Source organism: Bos grunniens, chromosome 10 (assembly GCF_055505025.1).
Source record: "Bos grunniens cultivar Pamir isolate PY7600 chromosome 10, Bosgru_T2T1.0, whole genome shotgun sequence".
Classification (NCBI taxonomy): Eukaryota; Metazoa; Chordata; class Mammalia; order Artiodactyla; family Bovidae; genus Bos; species Bos grunniens.
This window is the reverse complement of record NC_141174.1, coordinates 24,344,544-24,364,136: the sequence shown is the minus strand read 5'-3', so window position 1 is coordinate 24,364,136 and position 19,593 is coordinate 24,344,544. Positions and strand designations below refer to the sequence as shown.

General features: G+C 37.1%; 1 protein-coding gene across 21 annotated transcripts in view; it reads left to right on the top strand.

Moving 5' to 3' along the window:
• The window catches only part of GPHN (gephyrin), a 535,403-nt gene that overhangs the window by 488,131 nt on the left and 27,679 nt on the right, over positions 1-19,593 (top strand). The gene's annotated exons all lie outside the window — the stretch shown is intronic.

Genomic DNA, 19,593 nt, shown 5'->3' with positions numbered 1-19,593 from the left:
CCTGGTTGCTGGGTGTATTTTCAAGTTCGTCAGGCAGAGCAAACTCAACATGTCCAAACTAAATTCATTATCGTTCCTTTCCTCTCTCACTGCCCACCCTTACTGCCATCTTATTCCATGTCCTTGAGTTCTTTAACTTATATGCAGAGTACATCATGAGAAATGCTGGGCTGCATGAAGCACAAGCTGGAATCAAGATTGGTGAGAAACATCAATAACCTCAGATATGCAGATGACACCACTTGTATGGCAGAAAGTGAAGAAAAACTAAAGAGCCTCCTGATGAAAGTGAAAGAGGAGAGTGAAAAGTTGGCTTAAAACTCAACATTCAGAAAACTAAGATCATGGCATCTGGTCCCAAAAGTTCAGTTCAGTCGCTCAGTCGTGTCCGACTCTTTGCAACCCCATGAATCACAGCACGCCAGGCCTCCCTGTCCATCACCAACTCCCGGAGTTCACTCAGACTCACGTCCATCGAGTCAGTGATGCCATCGAGTCAGTGATGCCATCCAGCCATCTCATCCTCTGTCGTCCCCTTCTTCTCCTGCCCCCAATCCCTCCCAGCATCAGAGTCTTTTCCAATGAGTCAACTCTTCGCATGAGGTGGCCAAAGTACTGGAGTTTCAGCTTTAGCATCATTCTTTCCAAAGAAATCCCAGGGCTGATCTCCTTCAGAATGGACTGGTTGGATCTCCTTGCAATCCAGGGGACTCTCAAGAGTCTTCTCCAACACCACAGTTCAAAAGCATCAATTCTTTGGCACTCAGCCTTCTTCACAGTCCAACTCTCACATCCATACATGACCACAGGAAAAACCATAGCCTTGACTAGACGGACTTTAGTTGGCAAAATAATGTCTCTGCTTTTGAATATGCTATCTAGGTTGGTCATAACTTTCCTTCCAAGGAGTAAGCGTCTTTTAATTTCATGGCTGCAGTCACCATCTGCAGTGATTTTGGAACCCAAAAAAATAAAGTCTGATACTCTTTGCACTGTTTCCCCATCTATTTCCTACGAAGTGATGGGACCAGATGCCATGATCTTCATTTTCTGAATGTTGAGCTTTAAGCCAACTTTTTCACTCTCCACTTTCACTTTCATCAAGAGGCTTTTTAGTTCCTCTTCACTTTCTGCCATAAGGGTGGTGTCATCTGCATATCTGAGGTTATTGATATTTCTCCCGCCAGTCTTCATTCCAGCTTATGCTTCTTCCAGTCCAGCGTTTCTCTTGATGTACTCTGCATATAAGTTAAATAAACAGGGTGACAGTATACAGCCTTAACGTACTCCTTTTCCTATTTGGAACCAGTCTGTTGTTCCATGTCCATGTCTAACTGTTGCTTCCTGACCTGTATACAGATTTCTCAAGAGGCAGGTCAGGTGGTCTGGTATTCTCATCTCTTTCAGAATTTTCCACAGGTCCCATCACTTAATGGCAAATAGATGGGGAAACAGTGGAAACAGGGGCACACTTTATTTTTGGGGCTCCAGAATCACTGCAGATGGTGACTGCAACCATGAAATTAAAAGACGCTTACTCCTTGGAAGAAAAGTTATGACAAACCTAGACAGCATATTAAAAAGCAGAGACATTACTTTGCCAACAAAGGTCCATCTAGTCAAGGCTATGGTTTTTCCAGTAGTCATGTTATGGGTGTGAGAGTTGGACTATAAAGATATCTGAGCACCGAAGAATTGATGCTTTTGAACTGTGGTATTGGAGAAAACTCTTGCAAGTCCCTTGGACTGCAAGGAGATCCAACCAGTCCATCCTAAAGGAAATCAGCCCTGAGTGTTCATTGGAAGGACTAATGCTGAAGCTGAAACTCCAATACTTTGGCCACCTGATGCTAAGAGCTGACTCATTTGAAAAGACCCTGATGCTGGGAAAGATTGAAGGCAGGAGGAGAAGGGGATGGCAGAGGATGAGATGGCTGGATGGCATCACCAACTCAGTGGACATGAGTTTGAGTAAACTCTGGGAGTTGGTGATGGACAGGGAAGCCTGGCATGCTGCAGTCCATAGGGTCGCAAACAGTCGGACCCGACTGAGCAACTGAACTGAACTAAACTGAGTTTTCTGGCTCAGCAGCTGCCCACACCAGCCACCCAGTCTCCCAACCCAGAAGAAACCTGAATGGAAAACTTCTAGCTTTCATTCATCCCTGCATTTAAATCCCTTACAGTTCCCCCCATCAGTATTTCTTATACATTCCTCTCTCTTCCTGTCTACCATCCTGGCTTAGTTTGGGTCTCCATTTACTTTTTGTTTAGACATGTGAGACTAGCCTCTTAACTGGCCTCCCTGCTTCAAGTCTTGTTCTCTTCCAACTCACCATCTATTCTGCTACGAATATGATCTTTCCATGGTGCAAATTATGTACTTATGGCAGAATTGGGGTTTTATTATATATACGTAAGCATACTCCCCAGTGGCTCAGGCGTTAAGAATCTGCCTGCAGTGCAGGAGCCTTAGGAAATACAGGTTCGATTCCTGGGTCAGGAAGATCCCCTGGAGAAGGACATGGCAACCCACTCCAGTATTCTTGCCTGGAGAATCCCATGGACAGAGGAGCCAGGTGGGCTACAGTGTATGGGGTCCCAAAGAGTTGGACACAACGGTAGTGACTTGGCAAGAGTACTCTAATAATTCAAGTAACTTTCATGAAGTGTTATGCTATATCAGACATTGTCTCAGTCTTTGGTACTACAGGGAGAAGGAATTGGCAACCCAGTCCAGTATTCTTGCCTGGAAAATTCCATGGACAGAGGAGCCTGTCACAAAGAGTCAGACATGACTGAACAACTTTCACTTCACTTGGTACTACAGAGATGAATAAGATAGTTATTAGTAAGAACTACAAGGAAGATTTCAATTCTATTTCACTCCTCTCTTTCCTCCCCAGCTAATCCATATCCTTTACCTCCAGCCTTTTCACTCCAAACGTGTCAGTCTTTACCTGGGAAGAGACATGAATCTTTACCTACTACCTACTATATATAACACTATACTGCACTTTTTTCACTTATCTTATTTAGGCCTCATAAAACAACAGATCCAGATAAGTGTCTTTTATCCTCATTTTGTAGATAATATTGGGTTAGCCAAAAAGTTCTTTTGGGTTTTTCCACAGGATGTTTTGGGAAAACCCATGAGACAAATGAAATTTTTGGCCAACCCAATACTACTGAAGCTCAAAAAAATTAAATAAGTTGTTCAGAGTCTTACCCTCTCCTATTATAATCTCTTCTTTTATCTTTCCTCCCACAACTACTGGAGCCACTTTTGCAGCATTTATTACCTTTGGGTAATTTATTATACCAAGTTCATTGTGTATTCAGGAGTGGGAGAGAATGGAGAAGACAAAATAAGAAGTCCAACCTAGGCCTATCTAACTCCAGGATCTTTCTCCTTTTCCTCTACCATACTGTCCTCTTAATTAGGCTTAGCACCTGCAATTTACTAATATTAAGGTTAATAAACTAAATATTCTACATCCATTTTAATAGATAAAACCTCTAAGTAAATAGTAATTGTCAGTATTTCAAAGGCCAGAGAGGAAAATTTAGTTTAACTTTAAAATTAAATACTGATTGTATATATGTATGAATGAAAAGGACTTGAGCTGCAAAATCCTAGATCTTTAGGTTTTATACAAGTGGATGGAAAAAAAAACAGGAGGATTTATTTTTTTTTCTGGACCCCTAAATAAATCTTATTTACTGTAAAATACACTCTTCCTTCCATACAAAGAAAAGCCCTTTCCTATTATAATCTCTTCTTTTATCTTTCCCCCCACAACTACTGGAGCCACTTTTGCAGCATTTATTACCTTTGGGTAATTTGTTATACCAAGTTCATAGTATCTTCGGGAGTGGGAGAGAATGGAGAGAAAAGGAGTATGGGAAAGAGAAAAGAGTGTGCATGCAATGTGAATGTGTAATAATTTCGTGTATTCACACCTGCATTAATTCAATTTACAAATGACCCAGATTCACAAATGGCCTATTCTAACCTTCCCCTTACTCACCATCTGAGTACCTCTGTCAGTACTTTAAGAGAAGGGAAAGAGAAATAGCCCTTAGAGAAAGGAGAGGGGGAACACCGTGAATAGCAAAAAACTGTCAAGGGACAGTTAATCTCCTTGTTCCCCGACTCTCAAGACCCAGCTGCTTCGGGGAGCCCAAGTCGTTGGCTCCATGTGTGTGTTCTGTTTACTTTGTGACACCCCCTGCTAATCTAATATTTAGAGTTCCATTTGTGTTTTAAAGTATTCTGCCTGAGGATGAGTCATTTACATATTAATATTTATCAGTTCAAATCAGATATCCAACATGTGGGTAGGTCTGCTGTCCTGAAAAAACAGCAAATAACCACTTAAAACGAAGTTCTCTGACTTAGAGGAGCAAATTCTGAAAAGACCGCATCAGAACCTTAGCACAGCAAGATATGTAGGCATGGCAAGAAGTACATTTTATCTATTTGGGTCCTCTCTCTTTTTTCTTGATGAGTTGCCTAAAAGTTCACCCATTTCGTTTATATTTTTGAAGAAACAGCTCTTAGTTTCATTTATCTTTCCCAGTATTACTCTTCATCTTATCTTTAATTCTGTGTATGTATAGAGTTTATCTGTATGTGAATGTATGTAGGAAAAAACAAGAAATTGTACTTATTTTCAGCTTCACTGGTGGCTCAGATGGTAAAGAATCTGCCTGCAATGCAGGAGACCCAGGTTCAGTCTCTGGGTCAGGAAGATCTCCTGAAGAAGGGAATGGTAACCCACTCTAGTTTTCTGGCCTGGAAAATTCCAAGGACAGGGGAGCCTGACAGGGTACATCCCAGGGAGTTGCAAAGAGTCAGATAAGAATCAGATAAGAATAAGACTGAGCGAGTAACACCCATACTCATTTTCACCTTCCATTTTCCTTCCATTTTTTTACTGAGTACATCATAAACATCTGTCCATATCATTACATAGTACTCCGCTATGTCATTTTAATACCTACATATTCAGTTCAGTTCAGTCTCTCAGTTGTGTCCAATTCTTTGCAATCCCATGGACTACAGCATGCCAGGCCTCCCTGTCTATCACCAACTCCTAGAGTTTAGTCAAACTCATGTCCATTGAGTCGGTGATGCCATCCAACCATCTCATCCTCTGTCGTCCCCTTCTCCTCTCACCTTCAATCTTTCCCAGCATCAGAGTCTTTTCAAATGAGTCAGTTCTTAGCATCAGGTGGCCAAAGTATTGGAGTTTCAGCTTCAGCATCAGTCCTTCTAATGAACATTCAGGTCTGATTTCCTTTAGGATGGACTGGTTGGATCTCCTTGCAGTCCAAGGGACTCTCAAGAGTCTTCTCCAACACCATGGTTCAAGAGCATCAAATCTTTGGCTCTCAGCTTTCTTTATAGTCCAACTCTCACATCCATAGATGACTACTGGAAAAACCATAGCCTTGACTAGATGGACCTTTGTTGACAAAGTAATATCTCTGCTTTTTAATATGCTGTCTAGGTTGGTCATAATTTTTCTTCCAAGGAGTAAGCGTCTTTTTATTTCATGGCTGCAGTCACCATCTGCAGTGATTTTGGAGCCCCAGAAATAAAGTGTGCCCCTGTTTCCACTGTTTCCCCATCTATTTGCCATGAAGCCATGGGACCAGATGCCATGATCTTTGTTTTCTGAATGTTGAGCTTTAAGCCAACTTTTTCACTCTCCTATTTCATTTTCATCAGGAGGCTCTTTAGTTCTTCTTCACTTTCTGCCATAAGGGTGGTGTCATCTGCATATCTGAGGTTATTGATATTTCTCCCGGCAGTCTTCATTCCAGCTTGTGCTTCATCCAGCCCAGAGTTTCTCATAATGTACTCTGCATATAAGTTAAATAAGCAGGGTGACGATATAGAGCCTTGACATACTCCTTTTCCTATTTGGAACCAGTCTGTGTCCAGTTCTAACTGTTGCTTCCTGACCTGCATACATATTATTCTACAGTAAAAAGTATAATTTGACTGATGGCTACGACCCTTTGTTGACAGACATTAGATTGTTCCCTAATCTTTCTCAATTGTGAGTAGCTGATGAACATCTTTATAACTAAACCTTACCATATACCCACAATTATTTGATAGCTTTTAAATTTCTATTTTATTCATTTTATGACCATTTATTGAGTGACTGATGTATGCAGAGCTATAGTGAAAGCAGGGGTAAAATGATAAGTAAAACAACTGCTGTCTTCAACTGCTTGGTGGTAGGCATGTGGAACAAATTGTTCATGGCTTTATCCTTAGCATTTCGAATATTGCCAGCACATGGTAGCTACTCAATAAATTCCAGGAAGTAATAGGAAAGGAAAGAGGGGAACACCGAATATAGCCTGAATATGAAACTAGTCAAACCTGGGAATGTCAAACAGGTACAAATTAGTGGGTGTTTACAGGGCTGAAGTACTTCTAAGCGCCATCCTATTTCTACTTTGAATATGGAACAGTAGATATCCAAGTCTTCTTTTCCCCATGACTGATTAAAAAACCTGTTAGCCCCTCTTTGTCCTAGGCAGCATGAGCTATTGTTCCCTACTGTGGAGAAAGTCTTAGACAAATGAGGATGGTTGCATATGTACGTAAGTACAGAGTGCTGTGTGTGCCAGCCACGACAGTTGCAGCCAGACTTGGTTAAGATACTAGGCATTGGGCACATATGTGCTTCTCTATGTTTACATTTTCCTCTTTTCCCTCAGTGTCCTGATGTGGCCTAAACAGGGTAGGAAAAGGATTTGTTCCTATTGAGCCAGAGTTGTTTTCTTTCCTATCACACTAATAAACTCCATAAAAGCCAGGACAAGATCTGTCTTGGTAATCCTGTGTCTTCAGCCCTTAGTAGGAGTACCTCCTCTAGATTATACAACCCTGCCTTCTTTTCCTGTACCACCCTCCTTTTCCATGGTACCGAGAAACTTCCAACTGTGCAACTGTCCAGAAAAATCTTACAGGGTTCCCTCAAAGTGGGTACCTTAGCCATGGGAGCAGATCAGAAAATATGGCTCTGACAACAAAACTGAATTAGTAACTGAGGCACATCACAAAAAAAAAAAAGGAAAATGAAAAGCTTTGTACCTAGGATGATTCATTTTATATTTCTGAAGAATGTGGGGTGGGATGGGGAAGCAGAATTCCAAATAGATTTAGGAAGCTTCTAATGCTAAAAGTTGGAGAGTTATCCCACTGGCTTTGGGTGAACTTACACATTTACCTCTTAAATATAACAAGCAGTGATCATGGTTCAAATACACAAAATCCACTTGGGGAAATTTTTTTAAATGAAGTTCAGCATTGATTGAATTTATATCATTCCTAAAACTGAGTTTAACTATTGAGCTGTTTGTATTTCTACATCAGTTTTGAAACAGCTTGGTAAATGTAGCTTTCAAACTGCTGACTTGTACTTTCTGTTCTAGCCTTTCAGGGGCTGGAGGGCTGGGAAATTCCTTTAATTAAGAAAAGAATTCCCCCTTCTGGAAAATCGCCATCCCATAAGCCTATCCCATTCAAATCATGCTGGGCTTGCTTGGTTCTGTCATAAATTGATGTTTTGGATTTAAATTTCCTGATCCTACTGCTGCCAATTTGTGAAGCTGCCTCCTCGCATTAAAGCATGAAACAAGAGGAACAAGCAATAAGATAGCAAATTGGATTCTTTTAAAACTGGCACGTTTAACAGGAATTAACAAGCTAGACTTAACAGTACAGTGATTATTTGAGCAAAGCCCAGTGCTTTAACATCCTCCAATTTGTGAACCAAACATATCCTAACTTCCTAGTGCTTAATTTGTAGAACTAGAAATCTCATATTATCAGACAGAATTTAGATCTGGATTTAATTGGCTCATATCCTCTTTATAAACTACCAGCTTCCCTTATGGAATAAATACCCTTTTCTGCTCAAAATACAAAGTTTTAATTTGAAGTCAACCTAATAGATTTATTTTCTGATCACTTATTTTCTATTGGCTAACCAAAAATATTTTTTATTGTAACAAACTTTATGGTATTGACAAAAGGGTCTTCCTACTCTTAATGACAGACTTTTTCATGGGTACTGCATTTGCCTTTTTTAGTCCTTAAGAGTTGCTATTACAGTTGACCTGACCGTTTGTTCCAAGAATTACCTCCAGGTAGTATTGTAATTTCAGAAATTTTTTTCTTATATGACCTGGCCCTCATAAAAAGCAATATGTCCAGAAAGCCTTTCCTGATTATTCCAGGCCAATTCTGATCATTCTCTTCTACTCAACATTTGTAACATTTCTTTTCATTTGTATTTTCATTTTAATTAATGTATTTAAATTCAATCAATCAATGTTAATTTAATTGCTCCTTTTATTCATTTTCTAAATTTTTTCATATGTTTTCTGCACTGATTTGTAAACATAAAGGTGGTGACCATACTTTGTTCTAGTTTTATACAATTCCATAGTACTTAAAAACCCAGTGGGAATGAAGGAGAACTAAATGATGACTATATGAATATACAGTTTGATCATGTACCTGAAATAGACACCCAGGAAATATTCATTATTCAGGAATTTATCCTTCCTTGACTTCTGAAGAAATTAGTATATGATTAGTTTATCTTTATCTTTTTTGTAATCTCTGTATTATTTTTTCATCTCCAAATCCTAGAATTTTTTCTCACCCTCCTACCGTCATCTTCACTCTTCTTAAAATGATACAGCTCACAGTTGGTATAACAGATGAAACAAGAAACTAATTAGCAGTTGTTGTCCATCTGTGTGTTTATATTAAATATTTTAAAATAAAACTGCATTTGCATTCTGAGTACTCTGTCTGAAATCCATAAAATCTAATCTTGGGTAAAGGTTCTGTCTTTGTTTTGACTTTGCAGTAGACTACATGGTAAAGCAAAAAAAAAAATTATGCCAGAATCAGGATTATAGTAAGTTAAGACAAATACAATTTTTTTCAGTTTTATTGAGATATAACTGACATACAGCACTGTATAATTTTAAGGCATACAGTATAATCATTTGACTTATGATAGGTCTATGTTTAGTTTTATAAGAAACCTCCTTACTGTTCTGCATAATGATTTACCAATTTGCATTCCCACCAACAGTGTAAGCGGGTTCCCTTTTCTCCACACCCTCTCCAGCATTTATTGTTTGTAGATTTTTTGATGATGCCATTCTGACCAGTATGAGGTGTTCATCACAGCACTATTGACAATAGCCAGGACATAGAAGCAACCTAAATGTCCATCAACAGAGGAGTGGATAAAGAAGATGTGGGATACACACACACACACACACACATACATACATATATAGTGAAATATTACTCAGCCATAAAAAAGAATGAAATAATGTCACTTGCAGCACCGTGGATAGACCTAGAAATTGTCATGCTGAGTGAAGGAAGTCAGACAGGGAAAGAGAAATATCGTGTGATATTGCTTATATATGGAATCTAAAAAAATGGTGAACTTACTTACAAAATAGAAATAGAGTCACAAATGTAGAAAACAAGCTTTTAGGTGTAAGGGGGAAAGGGGAGGAAGGATTAAATTGGGAGATTGGAATTGATCTACAAGGCTACTATATATAAAATAGTTAACTACAAGGACCTACTGTATAGCACAGGGAAGTCTACTCAAAACTCTGTAATAATCTTTATGGGAAAAGAATCTAAAATAGAGTGGATTTATGAGTGATATAACTGAGTCATTTTACTGTACCACTGAAACTACCACAACATTGTAAATCTACTCCAATAAAAATGTTTTTAAAAAATCGTTTGACTTAATACATCATGAAATAATTGCCACAATGAGTTTAGTGACCATCATCTTGTATATATACAAAATGAAAAAAGTTTTTTCTTGTGATGAGAGGTCTAAGGATTTACTCTCTTAACAACTTGTATATATAACATACAGCAATGTTAATTAATCATGTGGAATGTTACATCCCTAGTACTTACTTATCTTTTAACTGGAACTTGGTACCTTTCCATTGCCTTACCCAATCCCTCTCCCCCCTTACCACCTGCCTCTGGTAATCACAAGTCTGACCTCTTATTTCATGGGTTATTTGGTTGGTTTATTGAACTGTAATTGATCTACAATACTCTGTTAGTTCCTAGTATACAACATGGTGACTCAATATTTCTATACATTACAAAATGATCACCACAATGTTAGTTACCATCTGTCACCATACAAATATATTACATTATTATTGACTGTATTCCCATACTGTACATTTCATCCCTGTGACTCATTTATTTTGTAAGTTTGTACTTCTTAATTTCCCTCGCCTATATCATTCATTCCCCCATCTCCTCCCCTCTATCAATCACCTGTTTGTTCTCTGTATCTGTAACTCTGTTTCTGTTCTTATGTGTTTGTTCATTTGTCTTGTTTTTTAGATTCCACATATAAGTGAAATCATACTGTATTTGTCTTTCTCTAACTACTTTCACTTAGCATAATCCCCTCTAGGTATATCCATGTTGTCACAAATGGCAAGATTTTATTCATTTTTATGGCTGAGTAGTATTCCACACACACTGTATACACACCACTTGTTCTATTTATCCAGTCATCTATCAGTGGACACTTCAGTTGCTTACCTATCTTCACTACTGTGGATAGTGCTACAGTGAACATAGCGGTACATATATATTTTCAAAATATTTGTTTTTTTTTCTTTGGAAATATACACAGAAGTGGAATTGGTGGATCATATAATAGTTGTATTTTTAATTTTTTAAGAAACCTCCAAGATGTCTTCCATAGTGGCTGCACCAATTTAAATCCCACTAGCAAAATGGCACCCCACTCCAGTACTTTTGCCTGGAGAATCCCATGGACGGAGGAGCCTGGTGGGCTGCAGTCCATGGGGTCGCTAGAGTCGGACACGACTAAGAGACTTCACTTTCACTTTTCACTTTCATGCATTGGAGAAGGAAATGGCAACCCACTCCAGTGTTCTTGCCTGGAGAATCCCGGGGACGGGGAGGCCTGGTGGGCTGCCGTCTATGGGGTCGCACAGAGTCGGACACAACTGAAGTGACTTAGCAGCAGCAGCACTGCAGAAGAGCCCCCTTTTCTCCATATTCTTGCCAACACTTGTTATTTTTTATGACAACCATTGTCTTTTTTATAATAGCCATTCTGACAGATGTCAGTTGATACCTCATTGTGGTTTTGACTTGCAATGCTGTGACAGTTAATTAGCCTGAGCTTCTTTTCATGTGCCTGTTGGTCATCTAAATGTCTTCTTTGGGAAAATATCTATGCAGGTTATCTGCCATTTTTAAATCAGGTTATTTGTTCTTTTTTTTGATTCTGAGTTGTATGAGTTGTTTATGTATATTGGCTATTAACCCCTTATTGGTCATATCACTTTGCAAATATTTTCTCCCATTCAATAGTCTGCTTTTTCATTTTGTTGCTAGTTTCCTTCTTTGTGCAAAAGCTTTTTAGTTTGATATAGTCCCCTTTGTTTATTTTTGTTTTTTGTTTCACTTGCCTGAGGAGACTTATTCAAAAAAATTATTGCTAAAATCAATGTAAAAGAGCATACTACCCATGTTTTATTCTAAGAGTTTTACAGTTTCTGGACTTTCACTTAGGTTTTTAACCCATCTTTAGTTTATTTTTGTATATGGTGTAAGAAATTGGACAAGTTTGATTCTTCTGCAAATAGCTGTCCAGTTTTACCAACATCATTCGTTGAAGAGACTATCTTTTCTTCATTGTATATTCTTGCCTCCTTTGTCATAGATTAATTGACCATAAGTTTGTGGGTTTATCTGGGCTCCCTGTGTTGTTCCATTGATCTGTGGGTCTGTTTTGGGTCTGGTTTTGATTGCTGTAGTTTTAGTATGGTTTGAAATTAGGGCGCTTGATACCTCCAACTTTGTTCTTCTTTCTCAAGATTGTTTTGGCTATTCATGGCCTTTTGTATTTTCATACAAATTTTAAAATTATTTATTCTAGTTCTGTGAAAACGGCCATTGTTATTTTGACAGGAATTATGTGAAATCTGTAGATTGCCTTGGGTAATACAGTAATTTTAACAATATTAATTCTCCAATCCGTGAACACAGTTGGTGTATCCTTCTGTTTGTGTCATCTTGAGTTTCTTTCAACAGTGTTTTATAGTCTTCCAAGGACAGGTCTTTTACCTCCTTAGGTTTATTGCTAGGTGTTCTATTCTTTTTGATGCAACTATAAATGGGATTATTTTCTTAATTCCTCTTTCTGATTGTTTGTTGTTAGTGTATAGAAACACAACAGACATATATATAACTTTGTATCCTGCAACTTTACTGAATTCATTTATTAGTTCTAATAGGCTTTTTTTGGCTGACATCTTAAGGATTTTCTATGTATAGTATCACATCATTTGCAAACAGTGACAGTTTTTCTTTTCCAGTTTGGATCCCTTTTATTTCTTTCTCTTGTCTGATTGCACAGCTAGGATGTTCAATGCTATGTTGAATTAAAATAGTGAGAGTGGACATCCTTGTTTCCTTCCTGATCTTCAAAGTGCTTTCAGCTTTCCACCATTGAGTACGATGTTGACTGTAAGTCTGTCATATATGGTCTTTATTATATTGAGGTACATAGCCTCTACCCACTTTATTGAGAGTTTTTATTGTACGTGGATATTGCATTTTGCCAGAAGCTCTTTCTACACCTATTGAGATGATCGTATGATTTTTATTCTTCTTGTTAATGTGGTATATTAATTGATTTGTGAATATTAGGCCATCCTTTTCTCCCTGGAATAAATCCTACTTGATCATGATGTATATTGTTGAATTCTGTTTGCTTATGTATCATTGAGGAGTTATGTGTCTATGTTCATCAGTGATTTTGGCTATAATCTTTTTTTGCGATATCTTTGACTGTTTTGCTATCAGATGATGCTGACCTTGAATATAAGTTCAGAATCATTCCTTGCATCTCAGTGTTTTGGAATAGTGTGAGAAATATAGGTATTAACTGTTCTTTTACTCAGTAGAAAATTTCTAACAGCTGGCCATCAGTTTTTATTTGATACTTTTACTGAGAAAGATACTATTTGTCTCATGAGATAGCACATTTATTCTTGGATGGCTGTTATGGCAAGGATTTTTTTTCTTTTTATTACACTAAGCCAAAGTCTTTATCCCTGTTTCTCTCAGCTATTAGTTCTAATTCTGCCCTCATGAGCAACACCAAATAAATTAACTCCCTCATCTACTTGACAGCCTTTCAAAGGAAATACTATTTATGATTATATAAATTTTAAGTAGTATCTTCTCTTCCATCCACAGATAATATTATTTGCCCATAATATCATTAGAGTTGTAAATATTGTACACTGTTCATTCCCAAAGCTACTGTGGAGAGATTAAGTTGAGGCCAGGGTTCATTCAGTTCATTTATTGAGTGCCTACAACATGCAAGGAGTTGGCAGGACAGTCAAGAAGCCTAGATAAAATGAGACTATGTCTTGTGAGACAGACATATATTATTGTATCAGCTTTATAAATTTGCCTTTCATCACAACTTGCTTCCTCTCTTTATTCTGTTTAGTTCTTTTGACTTTAAACTCCACTTTTACATCAAAATGCCATTCCTGATTTTTTGCATGTTTACATTAGCTTGGGGCCTTTTACCATAGCTTTTATTTTTATTCTTTCATATCTTTTAAGTGTATCACTTATAAATAAGATCCAAATGGGATTTGAGCTTTAAAAAACGAAATCTTGCATTTGCCTTAAGTTACTACAACCCCGATTGTAGCTTGAAGGTCATTTTGCTTTACCATGAAGATTGCTATAAATATTCCCTTGATATTTTTTCCTTCCATCTTACATTATTTTTACTATTAATAAAATTTTTGTTATCCTTGTCCTTTTCTCTGTTGTTGGTTTAATCCAGGTGCTATTTGTTCCCCTTCACTCATTATTTTGGAAAATATGGAATACTCTACCATCCCCTTCATACTTTCCTTCCAAATTCTGATACTAATAATCAAATATTTATTTCTCCACTGTTATTTTTTTTTTGCCTTTATTTTATTTATTTATTTATTTATTTTACTTTACAATATGATATTGGTTTTGCCGTACATCAACATGCATCTGCCACGGGTGTACATGTGTTCCCCATCCTGAACCCCCCTCCCACCTCCCTCCCCATACCATCCCTCTGGATCATCCCAGTGCACCAGCCCCAAGCTTCCTGTATCCTGCATCGAACCTGGACTGGTGATTCGTTTCTTATATGATATTATACATGCTTTAATGCCATTCTCCCAAATCATCCGCCCCCCCCCCCCACAGAGTCCAAAAGACTGTTCTATACATCTGTGTCTCTTCTGCTGTCTCGCTTACAGGCTTGTCGTTACCATCTTTCTAAATTCCATATATATGCGTTAGTATACTGTATTGGGGTTTTTCTTACTGGCTTACTTCACTCTGTATAATAGCCTCCAGTTTCATCCACCTCATTAGAACTGATTCAAATGTATTCTTTTTAATGGCTGAGTAATACTCCATTGTATATATGTACCACAGCTTTCTTATCCATTCATCTGCTGATGGACATCTAGGTTGCTTCCATGTCCTGGCTATTATAAACAGTGCTGCGATGAACATTGGGGTACACGTGTCTCTTTCCCTTCTGGTTTCCTCGGTGTGTATGCCCAGCAGTACGATTGCTGGGTCATATGGCAGTTCTATTTCCAGTTTTTTAAGGAATCTCCACACTGTTCTCCATAGTGGCTGTACTAGTTTGCATTCCCACCAACAATGTAAGAGGGTTCCCTTTTCTCCATATCCTCTCCAGCATTTATTGCTTGTAGATTTTTGGATCGCAGCCATTCTGACTAGTGTGAAATGATACCTCATAGTGGTTTTGATTTGCATTTCTCTGATAATGAGTGATGTTGAGCATCTTTTCATGTGTTTGTTAGCCATCTGTATGTCTTCTTTGGAGAAATGTCTATTTCTCCACTGTTACATTTTTAAAAGGTGCTCACTATACCCCTCCTGCACAGCCTTCCAATTTCCTCCCTGCACCTCCTACATCACTGAGACTTTGAGAATACTTTTACTTCTCCCAGCTACTTCCACTCCCCCGACTTTTAGGCATTGCTGAAATAATGCTTTTAAATCTAGACTGTTACTAAGTTTTCTTTTTAGTATACATCTGTACAACTTCTGAGGAATCCATGTTTAGCACATATATTATAATTTCCCTGTTTGATTGTTATTCATTTAGATTTAGTTATATATTTTCTAAATGCATGTATGTGTGTGTGTGTTTTACTAGTGTTTACTCTTCATCTTCCCCTAACTTGAAGCCTCTGATCTGGTTAAATTTTTTTCATTCAGAGTAATTTTTCTGTAACATTACTTATTGATTTATTATCTAAATTTTTGCATTTTCACAAATATTCTTCTTTACTGATAGATGAAGAGTGTCTAGGTATAGGATTTGGATGTTGCAAGCCTTTTTTCTCAGAGTACATTGATGTTAATCTACTGTTTCATAGTTTTTAGTGTTGTAGGTAAGAAATCCAAAGCCAATATTCTTTTTTTCTTTGTTAGTAAATCTAATCTTTCTGTCTGACAGTTTGTAAGATTTTTTCTTTATCCTTGAAATTTATTTACATTCTTAGGTTTATACTCTTTTGTCAGTCTTAAACTAGATCACAATCAGTTTCTAGTGCTTTAAATCAGTGAATGTTAGACACGGAAAGGACCTAGTCCAAATTTTCACTTTAAAAGTAAGGACAGTGAGACTCGAAAAAAATGATGTTCATTTTTCAAAGTCATCTCAGCGGTAGAGACACCTTGATTCTAGGCCCTGACACACTCAAGCCTTCAATTAACACTTCTGTTTTCTGTCACTGAGCATTTAAATTTTTAGCATTTAACACTGAATCGTTGCTTTTATATGTTTTTATGTAATATTGATACTCTCAAAGAACCATGGGTAGGTTACTTATTTCAAGTGAAAGTGGAAAGTGTTAGTAAATCAAGATTAATACTAGTGTTAGATTTATCTTTAAAAATGGTTAATCACTCTCCAAACCTAATTAAAACTGCAGTTTTTAATGACTTAGGAATTAAATGATATCACAGTATCCCTTTAAGACCTGCCACTCTTTGAGGAAAGGGAAGCAACTGATATATATATATATGTAAAGCTTAATCTGCTTAATTCCATATCCCTTCCAGTGGCAATGGCGAGACTATATTTCAAATGTAAAAAGTACAGTTTATTAGATATTGATCATCACTATTTGGCGTACACAAGTTAGATACATATTCTTAGATAACAATGATAAATAGCTATTTTTCTAAAGATAATATAACAAAGTGTCTTTCACAATGTGAATAACTACTATAGTTTAAAAGAATAGTAAAATGAACATAGGTGACCTTGAATCTGTCACTGCCTTTGTGAATTTCATTGACCTCTCTTGTCCTGACTACATCGTAGAATTGTAAAATTAACACATAAGTATGAGAGTGTGTTGTTCTTTTAAAATGTGAGAATTACTGTCATTAATTTTATTTCTTAAGTATCAACTGATCTTATTTATGGAAGTAATGTCATATATAAGACATATAAGGCCGTATTGTGTTCTCATTTTACTCTCCTCTCTTTAAGAAAATTAATGTGCTATGCTCTCTGTTTAACAAAACATAAAATCATGAATTATTTTTAGCCTACTGTAATATCCATGATTATAATCTTTGCTGCCTATTTTTTTTTATCATTATTCAGAATAATCTCAGTCTTAGAAAGCAAACTCAATTTTTATTTTTTAAAAGTAAAAAGGTTGAGGTGAGTGAATAAAAAAATAAATACAGGAAAATATCAGCATTTGTCAGATTTGAAAGATGGATACATGGGTGTTACATTATTATCTTATGTTAGAAATATTTCATCACTTAGAATATATTATGACTCACAAGAGAGCAAATTTATGACTTGTAAGCAGTCCTAAGTTATGTTTAATCAAATCTTACTTAGTTTTCATCTGAATATAGGATTCAGAATTATGTTGGTTTCATTCCCCAGAAATGTACTAACATGTCCACACACACATTTTTCTTGTCACCCCAGACAGATCCTCACCTGTTGCCTTAGCATCCTCTGTTTGATGCTTTTGCACAATCATCTATTCTGCTGAGAAATTTCCTTTTATGACATGTCATATGCCTGAAAAAAACTAGACAATTACTCTACTTAGGCACTTGACAAGGAGGCAGAGGTTCTAATCCTAGCTCTGCCCCGTACTGCTCCACCTAGCCCTCAACATGCCACTTTGCCACTCCGAATAGCGTTCTCCTTTTCTGTAAACTAGGGATGATTCATACCTGTTCGATCTGCCTCAGAGATTTATTGTGAAATAACAGGTGGAGTTATGTCATGCAATATAAGTGAAGATACAGGTCCTCTGACAGTTGCCACACTTTGCTGCCTATCCCTCTAAGCTATGATCTCTTACTAGATCAAACAGGTAGGCAGAGGAAGACAGAGAAGCACCAGTCCCAGAGTGCTCAGAGCTGTGCTACTGGACACAGTGACCCCCAAAGACCTTTCCAACTCTAAGATTCAGTGATCTTGTGAATCCACCAGCCTCAGAGTAGAAAGCAGCATTGAGCGTATTCTTTGAAACATAATAAATTACAGTAAGGACTTGCTTGGTATAAAAGTCCTTTCAGTTTACTTCTGCAAATTAGAAAATTTCCTGTGGAAAGTTGATGACTCTTCAGTTTTACAAAAATAGGAAAACATCTTTCCCAGATAATATGAAAACAATAAAAAAGGAAACAAATCACAGAAGAGTATGTTTATTTGCAGTCATCATCTAGCCTGTCCCAGGAACTTTATCCATATACAAAGATGTCAATGTGTATGTCACTGCTACTTTGTTTCCAATGACTTTACAACCCTGTACAGTCAACATGCTACAAATAAAATACGATAAAACTGGTGGAATTAGCTAATGTCTCTTTATACTAGCACAAAATTCTATTATGTGTTGATAATAGTCACTGTCCATTCACCTGAACCACATCCCACATCACCCTGTGTTTGTAACGCTTTACCATTTTCTCCATAGGCCAACCATTTGGCTCAACTTAATGGTTCCAGCAAGGCAAAGGGACCAGAGTGCTGGGCATACAGTAATCAAGAATCCATCACATTCATATCTTATAGTATTTCAATACAGGGGATAATTTGCTTTTTTTCCTTAAAGCAAAATGAAAAAGATTGATGAAAAATCTGTTCAAAATACACAGTCCAAGAATACTTTATTATTTTTTTTAATTTAAATATATTTATTTTAATTTGAGGCTATTATATATATTATATATATATATATTATATATGTTATATATACATATATATATAATAATATTATATTGGTTTTGCCATACATCAACATGAATCCACCATTTTGAATATATTTCTTCCAAGATGTTCACCTAACCAAGTTAACTTCAAAATCCATTTCAGGGATTTTTTTTAAGTGTTTTTTTTTTTTTTTTTTTTTTTTTAATGTTTACACATAAATCCTTCCTTCATTAAATGCCTGGGTATTTTTTGCTGCATAAGCGATTAACTGGATGAGTTCAAGGGATCTCTGTGTCATAGATTGAACTTCATGTCAGCCATTTTTCAACTTTTACCATTGTTTTGTCTTCTTGGGAGTTCCTTCACCAGAGCCAAGCAACCTCCAGTATACTCATGGACAGACCAGCGCTTGGGGTGCAGGAGAGTTCTGTCTAGATTCAGTAAGAGAACCTAATAGTAAATGGAACTATTTAGGCTGAAACCAGGCCTGGGTTACTGAGCCATTTGGACTTTTCAAATATAGTTCTGTGAATGTATTTGAGGTCCAGTCTGTGATATTCTTCTGTGTTAGTCACCGATATTCTCCTAAATAAAAACTGCCGAATATGCTAAAGTTGAACTCTGCCAGGTTGTTGGGTATGTTTGTGTGATAACTTCTCTCAGTACTTCCAGTAATATCAACAACAACAACCAAACTTCCTTGAAAACTTGTTTTGTACAAGGTTTTATTCCATAAACTTATATGTACTGTTACTTAATCCTTATAACAACCTTCTCATATCCCCACTTTATAGATGGAAAACTAAGGCAAAGAATGGTTAAGCAACTAACTTACCACTTTTCCAAGGTTCTGCATCTCCCAGGTCGTAGCACCAGGGTTTAAACTCAGGCAGTCCAAGTTCAGAGCTCACACTCTTAACCTCTGTGCTGTGCACCTCCCAATTTGGTCTCTTGTAGAGCCTCTTGGGTAGATCTCAGGTTTCTTTTCTTGCCTCTGTCACTCCTGGATAAAATATGAAATGATGCTCTACTTAAAAATCAGCCCATTTCTTAAGGCCTAACCAAATTAAGTCATATTCCCTCTAAAGGGTCCTAAGTCTCTAGCACCTAGAGTGATCAATTTTGGTGGTATGCCTGAAATTTCCTAGAACGTGTAACTTTCATGTTACATGAAACTAAATCCGGGATACTC